The sequence below is a fragment of the Pseudophryne corroboree genome, chromosome 6, assembly GCF_028390025.1.
Source record: "Pseudophryne corroboree isolate aPseCor3 chromosome 6, aPseCor3.hap2, whole genome shotgun sequence".
Classification (NCBI taxonomy): Eukaryota; Metazoa; Chordata; class Amphibia; order Anura; family Myobatrachidae; genus Pseudophryne; species Pseudophryne corroboree.
The window spans coordinates 79,383,385-79,394,565 of NC_086449.1; positions in this window are offsets into that span (position 1 = coordinate 79,383,385).

Here is an 11,181-nt window from a genome sequence, read left to right on the forward strand (position 1 = left end):
ATTAGACCCGCGGCCACCGGAGATGATGCAGCAGGAGGGACACAGGGAGGCGCGCTGTGCCCTCTGTGTCCCACCAAAAAGCGGCGGAGGGAAGGAGACTGCAGACTGACATGCGGACGCTCGTCCGCATGTCAGTCTGCTGTAAATCAGTGGCGCCCCCGCAGCCCCTCGCCACCAAGCCACCGCGAGGGCTGCGGGGGCAGTAGTTACGCCACTGATGGCATGTTATACCTCTTGTGCTGCCCATATCGGGCCACTTCTACAAGGTTTTACAGGGCCATTTTTAGTTTCCAATCCGCCCCTGGTCTCAGACACAACTGCAGCATAAGACGCGAAAATGGCTGCAACTGATTACAATCAGACCCTATGAGGAGGGATCCGCCCCCCTCAGCAGACCCCACCCCCTCATCAGACCACACCCCCATTAGGGCTGTTTCCATACATTTCCCGGGCTGGTTTTCCATCCAAATCCGCCTCTGGACCTGATGCACAGCTGCATTCAGCCTGCACACAATGCTGATGACCAATTTCTTGCAACTGCTCATATGTGAAAATTTCAACAGACTGGTATGGCGCCTGCGTTACACAGACACACGGTGCGCACAAAACCACTATAGCGTACGAGATGGAGGGTAAGAGAGATGTGGTGGAAAAGCGATAGAGGTTCATTGGCGGTGACTGCGGGGCAGCTAGTAATGCACGCAAACATGGTCCGTTCTGTAGGCATGTTATGAGTGATAAGGCGTGTCGGCACAAGCGGCTGTGTTCCCAGACGCACAGCCATAGGCATTGGAGGCCATGGTCAGATGGAGAAACTGCACCTGCCATAGGGCAGGTGCAGGTTCCTATGGTGCGACCGATCGTGCCGTATACAGTGAGTACGCACCTATCGCATTGGCGTTTCTACAATGGGTGCGGTGCACACGGGCCCCTGGGTCCAGGGGGGGCCCACACTGCACCCATTGCACCCATTTTAATACTTACCTTCCCGGAGTCCAGCGCCGGGAGCTGTGATCGCGCCGGAAATCGCATCCAAAATGGCTACCGAGCATGCACGGTAGCCAAATTGGTCTCCGGAAACATGGCGGGCTCCATATTTCTGGAGACCTGCGCATGCGCACTAGACTCTGGCACAATGCCGGAGTCAACAGCGCCATGCAGAGGAGGGGGCCCACCCAAAGGTGCACACAGAACCCCTCCTCTGTAGAAACGCCCCTGACCTATCGGTATTACAGTGTGCATGGGTCCCAAAAGTGGGCATCTCCGACCTTGCACATTCAGCCTTTTGTATCAGCATTTGTATAAAGTTGACCGGTGACTGCAAATAGACGAAACTACGTACGACTCATAATCAGGTTATTGGAGTCTGAGCCATGGAAAACGGATTAAGTTGCACTGAAACAGAAATGTAAATTTGCGGAACTGGAAGGTAAGATCACCTTTAACCACTTGCTTGGTAGGGTCGCATCGTTTGTGACCATGCCAGGCTGTGCATTATCTGACATGGTCATAAACAATGCGACCAGTCAGAAACACAGAGTGGCTGGCTGCCAGAAAACAAGCTTCTAGCAGCCATCAATGCAGTGCTGATCGTCCAGCACTGCAGGCAGCTGCACAGAGGAGCAGTCGCCTGGGAAATGTCAATTAACTTCACTCAGCACTCCAGATTGTACCAGCAGCATCGCTCAGTCGTGATGGTTCGATGATCGGTGTTCCGATATTTCAATCACCGGTGTTTGTGGGAAAAAAATTATATTTTACAAATGTAAAAAAAATATATGTTTTAAATAAATCGTTTTATATAAGTTTTAAATAGATGTTCTTGACATACTTCAATCATAAAACTAGAGATGAGCGCCTGAAATTTTTCGGGTTTTGTGTTTTGGTTTTGGGTTCGGTTCCGCGGCCGTGTTTTGGGTTCGAACGCGTTTTGGCAAAACCTCACCGAATTATTTTTGTCGGATTCGGGTGTGTTTTGGATTCGGGTGTTTTTTTCCAAAAACACTAAAAAACAGCTTAAATCATAGAATTTGGGGGTCATTTTGATCCCAAAGTATTATTAACCTCAAAAACCATAATTTACACTCATTTTCAGTCTATTCTGAATACCTCACACCTCACAATATTATTTTTAGTCCTAAAATTTGCACCGAGGTCGCTGTGTGAGTAAGATAAGCGACCCTAGTGGCCGACACAAACACCGGGCCCATCTAGGAGTGGCACTGCAGTGTCACGCAGGATGTCCCTTCCAAAAAACCCTCCCCAAACAGCACATGACGCAAAGAAAAAAAGAGGCGCAATGAGGTAGCTGTGTGAGTAAGATTAGCGACCCTAGTGGCCGACACAAACACCGGGCCCATCTAGGAGTGGCACTGCAGTGTCACGCAGGATGGCCCTTCCAAAAAACCCTCCCCAAACAGCACATGACGCAAAGAAAAAAAGAGGCGCAATGAGGTAGCTGACTGTGTGAGTAAGATTAGCGACCCTAGTGGCCGACACAAACACCGGGCCCATCTAGGAGTGGCACTGCAGTGTCACGCAGGATGGCCCTTCCAAAAAACCCTCCCCAAACAGCACATGACGCAAAGAAAAAAAGAGGCGCAATGAGGTAGCTGACTGTGTGAGTAAGATTAGCGACCCTAGAGGCCGACACAAACACCGGGCCCATCTAGGAGTGGCACTGCAGTGTCACGCAGGATGTCCCTTCCAAAAAACCCTCCCCAAACAGCACATGACGCAAAGAAAAAAAGAGGCGCAATGAGGTAGCTGTGTGAGTAAGATTAGCGACCCTAGTGGCCGACACAAACACCGGGCCCATCTAGGAGTGGCACTGCAGTGTCACGCAGGATGTCCCTTCCAAAAAACCCTCCCCAAACAGCACATGACGCAAAGAAAAAAAGAGGCGCAATGAGGTAGCTGACTGTGTGAGTAAGATTAGCGACCCTAGTGGCCGACACAAACACCGGGCCCATTTAGGAGTGGCACTGCAGTGTCACGCAGGATGTCCCTTCCAAAAAACCCTCCCCAATCAGCACATGATGCAAAGAAAAAGAAAAGAAAAAAGAGGTGCAAGATGGAATTATCCTTGGGCCCTCCCACCCACCCTTATGTTGTATAAACAAAACAGGACATGCACACTTTAACCAACCCATCATTTCAGTGACAGGGTCTGCCACACGACTGTGACTGATATGACGGGTTGGTTTGGACCCCCCCCAAAAAAGAAGCAATTAATCTCTCCTTGCACAAACTGGCTCTACAGAGGCAAGATGTCCACCTCATCTTCACCCTCCGATATATCACCGTGTACATCCCCCTCCTCACAGATTATCAATTCGTCCCCACTGGAATCCACCATCTCAGCTCCCTGTGTACTTTGTGGAGGCAATTGCTGCTGGTCAATGTCTCCGCGGAGGAATTGATTATAATTCATTTTAATGAACATCATCTTCTCCACATTTTCTGGATGTAACCTCGTACGCCGATTGCTGACAAGGTGAGCGGCGGCACTAAACACTCTTTCGGAGTACACACTTGTGGGAGGGCAACTTAGGTAGAATAAAGCCAGTTTGTGCAAGGGCCTCCAAATTGCCTCTTTTTCCTGCCAGTATAAGTACGGACTGTGTGACGTGCCTACTTGGATGCGGTCACTCATATAATCCTCCACCATTCTATCAATGTTGAGAGAATCATATGCAGTGACAGTAGACGACATGTCCGTAATCGTTGTCAGGTCCTTCAGTCCGGACCAGATGTCAGCATCAGCAGTCGCTCCAGACTGCCCTGCATCACCGCCAGCGGGTGGGCTCGGAATTCTGAGCCTTTTCCTCGCACCCCCAGTTGCGGGAGAATGTGAAGGAGGAGATGTTGACAGGTCGCGTTCCGCTTGACTTGACAATTTTGTCACCAGCAGGTCTTTCAACCCCAGCAGACCTGTGTCTGCCGGAAAGAGAGATCCAAGGTAGGCTTTAAATCTAGGATCGAGCACGGTGGCCAAAATGTAGTGCTCTGATTTCAACAGATTGACCACCCGTGAATCCTTGTTAAGCGAATTAAGGGCTGCATCCACAAGTCCCACATGCCTAGCGGAATCGCTCCCTTTTAGCTCCTTCTTCAATGCCTCCAGCTTCTTCTGCAAAAGCCTGATGAGGGGAATGACCTGACTCAGGCTGGCAGTGTCTGAACTGACTTCACGTGTGGCAAGTTCAAAGGGCATCAGAACCTTGCACAACGTTGAAATCATTCTCCACTGCACTTGAGACAGGTGCATTCCATCTCCTATATCGTGCTCAATTGTATAGGCTTGAATGGCCTTTTGCTGCTCCTCCAACCTCTGAAGCATATAGAGGGTTGAATTCCACCTCGTTACCACTTCTTGCTTCAGATGATGGCAGGGCAGGTTCAGTAGTTTTTGGTGGTGCTCCAGTCTTCTGTACGTGGTGCCTGTACGCCGAAAGTGTCCCGCAATTTTTCTGGCCACCGACAGCATCTCTTGCACGCCCCTGTCGTTTTTTAAAAAATTCTGCACCACCAAATTCAAGGTATGTGCAAAACATGGGACGTGCTGGAATTTGCCCATATTTAATGCACACACAATATTGCTGGCGTTGTCCGATGCCACAAATCCACAGGAGAGTCCAATTGGGGTAAGCCATTCCGCGATGATCTTCCTCAGTTGCCGTAAGAGGTTTTCAGCTGTGTGCGTATTCTGGAAAGCGGTGATACAAAGCGTAGCCTGCCTAGGAAAGAGTTGGCGTTTGCGAGATGCTGCTACTGGTGCCGCCGCTGCTGTTCTTGCGGCGGGAGTCCATACATCTACCCAGTGGGCTGTCACAGTCATATAGTCCTGACCCTGCCCTGCTCCACTTGTCCACATGTCCGTGGTTAAGTGGACATTGGGTACAACTGCATTTTTTAGGAGACTGGTGAGTCTTTTTCTGACGTCCGTGTACATTCTCGGTATCGCCTGCCTAGAGAAGTGGAACCTAGATGGTATTTGGTAACGGGGGCACACTGCCTCAATAAATTGTCTAGTTCCCTGTGAACTAACGGCGGATACCGGACGCACGTCTAACACCAACATAGTTGTCAAGGACTCAGTTATCCGCTTTGCAGTAGGATGACTGCTGTGATATTTCATCTTCCTCGCAAAGGACTGTTGAACAGTCAATTGCTTACTGGAAGTAGTACAAGTGGGCTTACGACTTCCCCTCTGGGATGACCATCGACTCCCAGCGGCAACAACAGCAGCGCCAGCAGCAGTAGGCGTTACACGCAAGGATGCATCGGAGGAATCCCAGGCAGGAGAGGACTCGTCAGACTTGCCAGTGACATGGCCTGCAGGACTATTGGCATTCCCGGGGAAGGAGGAAATTGACACTGAGGGAGTTGGTGGGGTGGTTTGCGTGAGCTTGGTTACAAGAGGAAGGGATTTACTGGTCAGTGGACTGCTTCCGCTGTCACCCAAAGTTTTTGAACTTGTCACTGACTTATTATGAATGCGCTGCAGGTGACGTATAAGGGAGGATGTTCCGAGGTGGTTAACGTCCTTACCCCTACTTATTACAGCTTGACAAAGGGAACACACGGCTTGACACCTGTTGTCCGCATTTCTGGTGAAATACCTCCACACCGAAGAGCTGATTTTTTTGGTATTTTCACCTGGCATGTCAACGGCCATATTCCTCCCACGGACAACAGGTGTCTCCCCGGGTGCCTGACTTAAACAAACCACCTCACCATCAGAATCCTCCTGGTCAATTTCCTCCCCAGCGCCAGCAACACCCATATCCTCCTCATCCTGGTGTACTTCAACACTGACATCTTCAATCTGACTATCAGGAACTGGACTGCGGGTGCTCCTTCCAGCACTTGCAGGGGGCGTGCAAATGGTGGAAGGCGCATGCTCTTCACGTCCAGTGTTGGGAAGGTCAGGCATCGCAACCGACACAATTGGACTCTCCTTGTGGATTTGGGATTTCAAAGAACGCACAGTTCTTTGCGGTGCTTTTGCCAGCTTGAGTCTTTTCAGTTTTCTAGCGAGAGGCTGAGTGCTTCCATCCTCATGTGAAGCTGAACCACTAGCCATGAACATAGGCCAGGGCCTCAGCCGTTCCTTGCCACTCCGTGTGGTAAATGGCATATTGGCAAGTTTACGCTTCTCCTCCGACAATTTTATTTTAGGTTTTGGAGTCCTTTTTTTACTGATATTTGGTGTTTTGGTTTTGACATGCTCTGTACTATGCCATTGGGCATCGGCCTTGGCAGACGACGTTGCTGGCATTTCATCGTCTCGGCCATGACTAGTGGCAGCAGCTTCAGCACGAGGTGGAAGTGGATCTTGATCTTTCCCTAATTTTGGAACCTCAACATTTTTGTTCTCCATATTTTAATAGGCACAACTAAAAGGCACCTCAGGTAAACAATGCAGATGGATGGATTGGATACTAGTATACAATTATGGACGGGCTGCCGAGTGCCGACACAGAGGTAGCCACAGCCGTGAACTACCGCACTGTACTGTGTCTGCTGCTAATATATAGACTGGTTGATAAAGAGATAGTATACTCGTAACTAGTATGTATGTATAAAGAAAGAAAAAAAAACCACGGTTAGGTCACTGGTATATACAATTATGGACGGGCTGCCGAGTGCCGACACAGAGGTAGCCACAGCCGTGAACTACCGCACTGTACTGTGTCTGCTGCTAATATATAGACTGGTTGATAAAGAGATAGTATACTCGTAACTAGTATGTATGTATAAAGAAAGAAAAAAAAACCACGGTTAGGTCACTGGTATATACAATTATGGACGGGCTGCCGAGTGCCGACACAGAGGTAGCCACAGCCGTGAACTACCGCACTGTACTGTGTCTGCTGCTAATATATAGACTGGTTGATAAAGAGATAGTATACTCGTAACTAGTATGTATGTATAAAGAAAGAAAAAAAAACCACGGTTAGGTCACTGGTATATACAATTAGGGACGGGCTGCCGAGTGCCGACACAGAGGTAGCCACAGCCGTGAACTACCGCACTGTACTGTGTCTGCTGCTAATATATAGACTGGTTGATAAAGAGATAGTATACTCGTAACTAGTATGTATGTGTCAAAGTCAGAAAAATGTCCCAATGCACGTTGCCATATTTGCACCACACACTGGTCCGCGCTGCGCGTGCGTACGCTCTCCCGTGGAGGCGCATACCCGCAATAGCGTGCACTCGCAGGCGCGGTATGCGCATTTACGGTAGAGTTTATGTAGTCGTAGCGTGCGACTCATTCGTTACAAATGTTCACAATTAATGTAGTTTATAGATCATGGTCCCTTTGATAGATTCTGAAAGTTTGGTTAAAATACAATGTCCCAGAGCTGAGGAATCCCTCTTTATATCGTACGAAGGGTCTAACAGGAATCATACAGCAGTGTTTGGTACCCATCGGAAGAGTATTTAATTAGCAATATTCCAGTGTTGGTTTGGAGCGTATTAATCGCTCGTGCGAATAGTTATGGACATAAGAAGTTTATGTCCATTTCTATTAATTACACATACTCAGGTATGCGGCGGGAAACCCAGTTTCCCACCCACCTGAGCTGTTGGAAATCGTCACAGCCCACCTGTATGAATCACCCTATGACCTTTTGTTATGATACAGGGCCGAATTCCTTCGGCCAATGGACAATGGGATTGTAGGACCAGGAGATTGCATTGTGTGTGGGGCATAAATAGGCAGGCCGACCACATCCAGCTCTCACTCTCTCATCAACGGTTATCTGCTGATAGCCGGGAGCTGGATATCGAGGCGCAGGCGATCATACCCTTTGTGCGTAAGTTTCTCTCCGTTATCATTGTCTTTCTGTGAGCCAATCTCTCTCTCTCTCTCTCTCGCTCTCTCTCTCTCTGTCCTGTTCTCTCATATCTCCCCTAGACTAGGCTAGTATTGTATTGTATTAGATAGTATTGTATTGTATTACATTTAGGTCAGTGTAGTATTGTCTTTTTGTATTTATTGTTTAGTTCTGTGGTTAGGAAGTCTTTGTTATATTGTAGTGTATCATTTGTACTGTTATCCCTTTTTACAAGTATTTTAGATATAATACAGTTGATAGGCTTTGGAACCTAAACCAGCATCTGTGTATTTCCTATAGTGTTAAGTGTTCACTTGAGCGTCGGTGACGCTCAAGCAGCTTTGTAGTTAGTCAGGTTACACAAGGTTGCACTTACACCCCGTATTCACATTAAGTTATTCTGTGTATTTCATTGGTATAAGGTTTTAACATAAAGGTATAGTGTTGTGAGCGTCTGCATCGCTGGTGACCTCCTCGTGGTCTCGAGCGTAAGCTACGCCATAGCGAATCATTACCCTAGACATAACCAATAACGTGTCCTGTGATCGCTGGGCCGTGAGCGAACGTGACGCTTGAGCGTCTCGCCTACGGCTGAGCGATCGTTACGCAACTAGCGTACCATTACGGTACTTCTTAAGTAAACAGCGTACAGTGTTCTTAGCTTCATAAAGGGTTGTTATACGACAAAGGAATTTAGCATTGTCAATTGGGGACTCGTCCTATCCTTCTCATATCTGCACTAGGTAGATCAGCAGACATTATCCCTCCAGCAAAGGGTGGGAGGTTGTCTCACAGTGCTGACGGGATAAGCGTCTGCTTCGCTTAGATAAAGAATGCTGAAGGAATCCGGGAACCGGAAGTAAGAACAAAACGCTTGTGTCTTTTAAAACTGTTTTATTTCTCTTCTGTCTTGCGTATACACGCACGCATACATATATCTGCATTTCTGTTTCATTTTCGTATATCACTATTCCTGTTTGCCAATTTTATAGTTGATAGAAAGTGCTAAAAAGAGATTTGCTGTTATTTCATAGTAGAGGTGATAGTTAAAGTATAGAACAAACACACGGTTTGTCTGAGATACAAGGCAGTCAGTGTGGATTGCGGTAGATGATCAGGGATCATTTACATTGATAAAAATAGAAATTGTGTTACGGTGGATCCTTTGCATTGCGTACACGTGTCGCTAACAAAGACTAGCGTACGCAATCCAAAAGGCAGACGCACGCAGCGTTCATTACGCAACGTAGCGTCCGGTTACGCCCACGTAGCTCAAGTTGTGATAAAGTGAAGTAACGCAAAGGCGATAATTAACGCACAGCGGTAGATAACGCGAAGCGGTAAATAACGCAAATCTATTTTTGGAAAATCTGAAATTTAGTTTAACAGATCCTGCTCCTAATTGGTAACACTTTTGGCCTAAAGACAATTTCTGCGCAGAAATAGATATAGAAACAAAAGTGTACATGTGTTGAGTGAGTGTGTTTTGTATACAAAAGTTTATATAACTTTAAGGTGGAACCAAAAGGAAAGCCGGGTACTCGTCAAGGGACATACGTGTAAGTGACATATACGGTGGCTAGGGAGGCATCCCTGGTTAAATAATATTTGAGCATTAGAGTATAGCGGACCATAAGGTAACAAGACCAGGAGGTCATAAGGTAACAAGACCAGGAGGTCGTAAGGTAAAAGGTCCGCTATAAAAGTCCAGTGGCACAACGCCTGGGGTGTTGGTGCAGAACCCATATAGGCCATAAGCTCTGGCTGAAGGAATCGCAGCCGGAAACATAGATTCCATTGATCTTTCAGTACATGACAAGTAGTGCTCGTATACTGAACGATTGGACCGCACGTTATTGTGTGCAGTAGTTAGTAATCTGACCTAATACCATTAGAGTAAAGTGGTCACAAACGCTATCTGTACATTCTGACGTGATTTGTGTAATTTTTTATTTTTGGAAGGGAAGTTCGCTGGTCACTCAGGAACTATCTAACAACCCCAACTTTACTGGAAAGAGTAAGTGTCCTGCGGGTAACCCTCATATGTTCCAGTAAATAAAGGTTCACAGGGGCCCTAGGTTGGGTACAGCAGCTCTGGTTACAGTGATTGCAGTACTGGCCAACGTGGGCGAGAAGTAAGTGGGGTACTTGATAAACCACCACCGCCGGCCTGCTCAAGGACATCTTGGTTTGTTTGTAAGGGTTCGCTGAAAGCCTTGATATTCAAGGAGGAATAAGCAACGCCTGCAGATTATGGGGGCCATTTGTTCAGGTAGGGGGCGATCAACCCTGGTTCAGGTTGATTCTGTGAACCGACCAGTTGGGTCGGCACGATATGTAATGTGTGAAAAATATGGAATTCACACCGAATCTTTATGTGATGAATGGGAGAGAATGACTGTACAAGACAGGGACAAATTCCCAAGAATAGGTAGCTTTAGTCCAGAAGTGTTACAAAATTTAAGGAGGAGGATATGTCTCGTAAAATCAGCAAAGAGACGAATTCAGCATCATGATTATTTACAGTTATGGCACCAGGAAGGTGAGATACAGAGAGGTTTGGCTCTGGCGGCAGGATCTGGGGCAGTCAGGAAGTTGATTGCCACAGCTCCTCCTCCACCATACATTGCAGGAGAGAAGTTGATTGCGGAGAGAAACGCACTGGGTTGTAAAACACAAACTCTTAGTAACACTGTAAATGTTAATGATGTTAACCAAATAACTCATGCAAGTATTAACCCGTGCAAGATGTACCCTGTTTTGAACCTTCCTCAGGAGTGTGATCAAGAAGACGATTCAGCAACAATTTCAGCTCTCTCTCTTGCAGCCACCATAGCAGAGACCACAGTAGGCACAGCGACACCCACGAGATTAGTGAAAGCCCCTAGCGGAGGGATAGGTGAGGACGTGTCAACGGGTAAGTACGGCACCATGCACTACACTGAAACAATTGTACCACAACAAGCTGTAGAATCTACACAGGAAGAGGCTGTTAGAATTGCTCCTGTAAGGGTAATAGCAGTTCCCAATGGAAAAACAGATGTGTCTGGAGCCACTCCCATAAGGAACATTGCCATGTACACTCCATTTTCCAGAATGGAATTAAGAACAATAGTGTCCGAATTTCCTGACCCCAGAAAGGATTTAGTTGCTAGCCAAAAATACATCAGGGATCTAGGTAACACTGTAGAACCCAACAACAAGGATTGGCAGATACTGCTAAGAGCTTGTTTACCTTCCAATGTTGATGCAACTCAGTTTTTAGCTGACTGTGCATTGGATAAAGATGTACCGCTTACAGACGTGTACAACAAGGATAATGTAAAAAGGA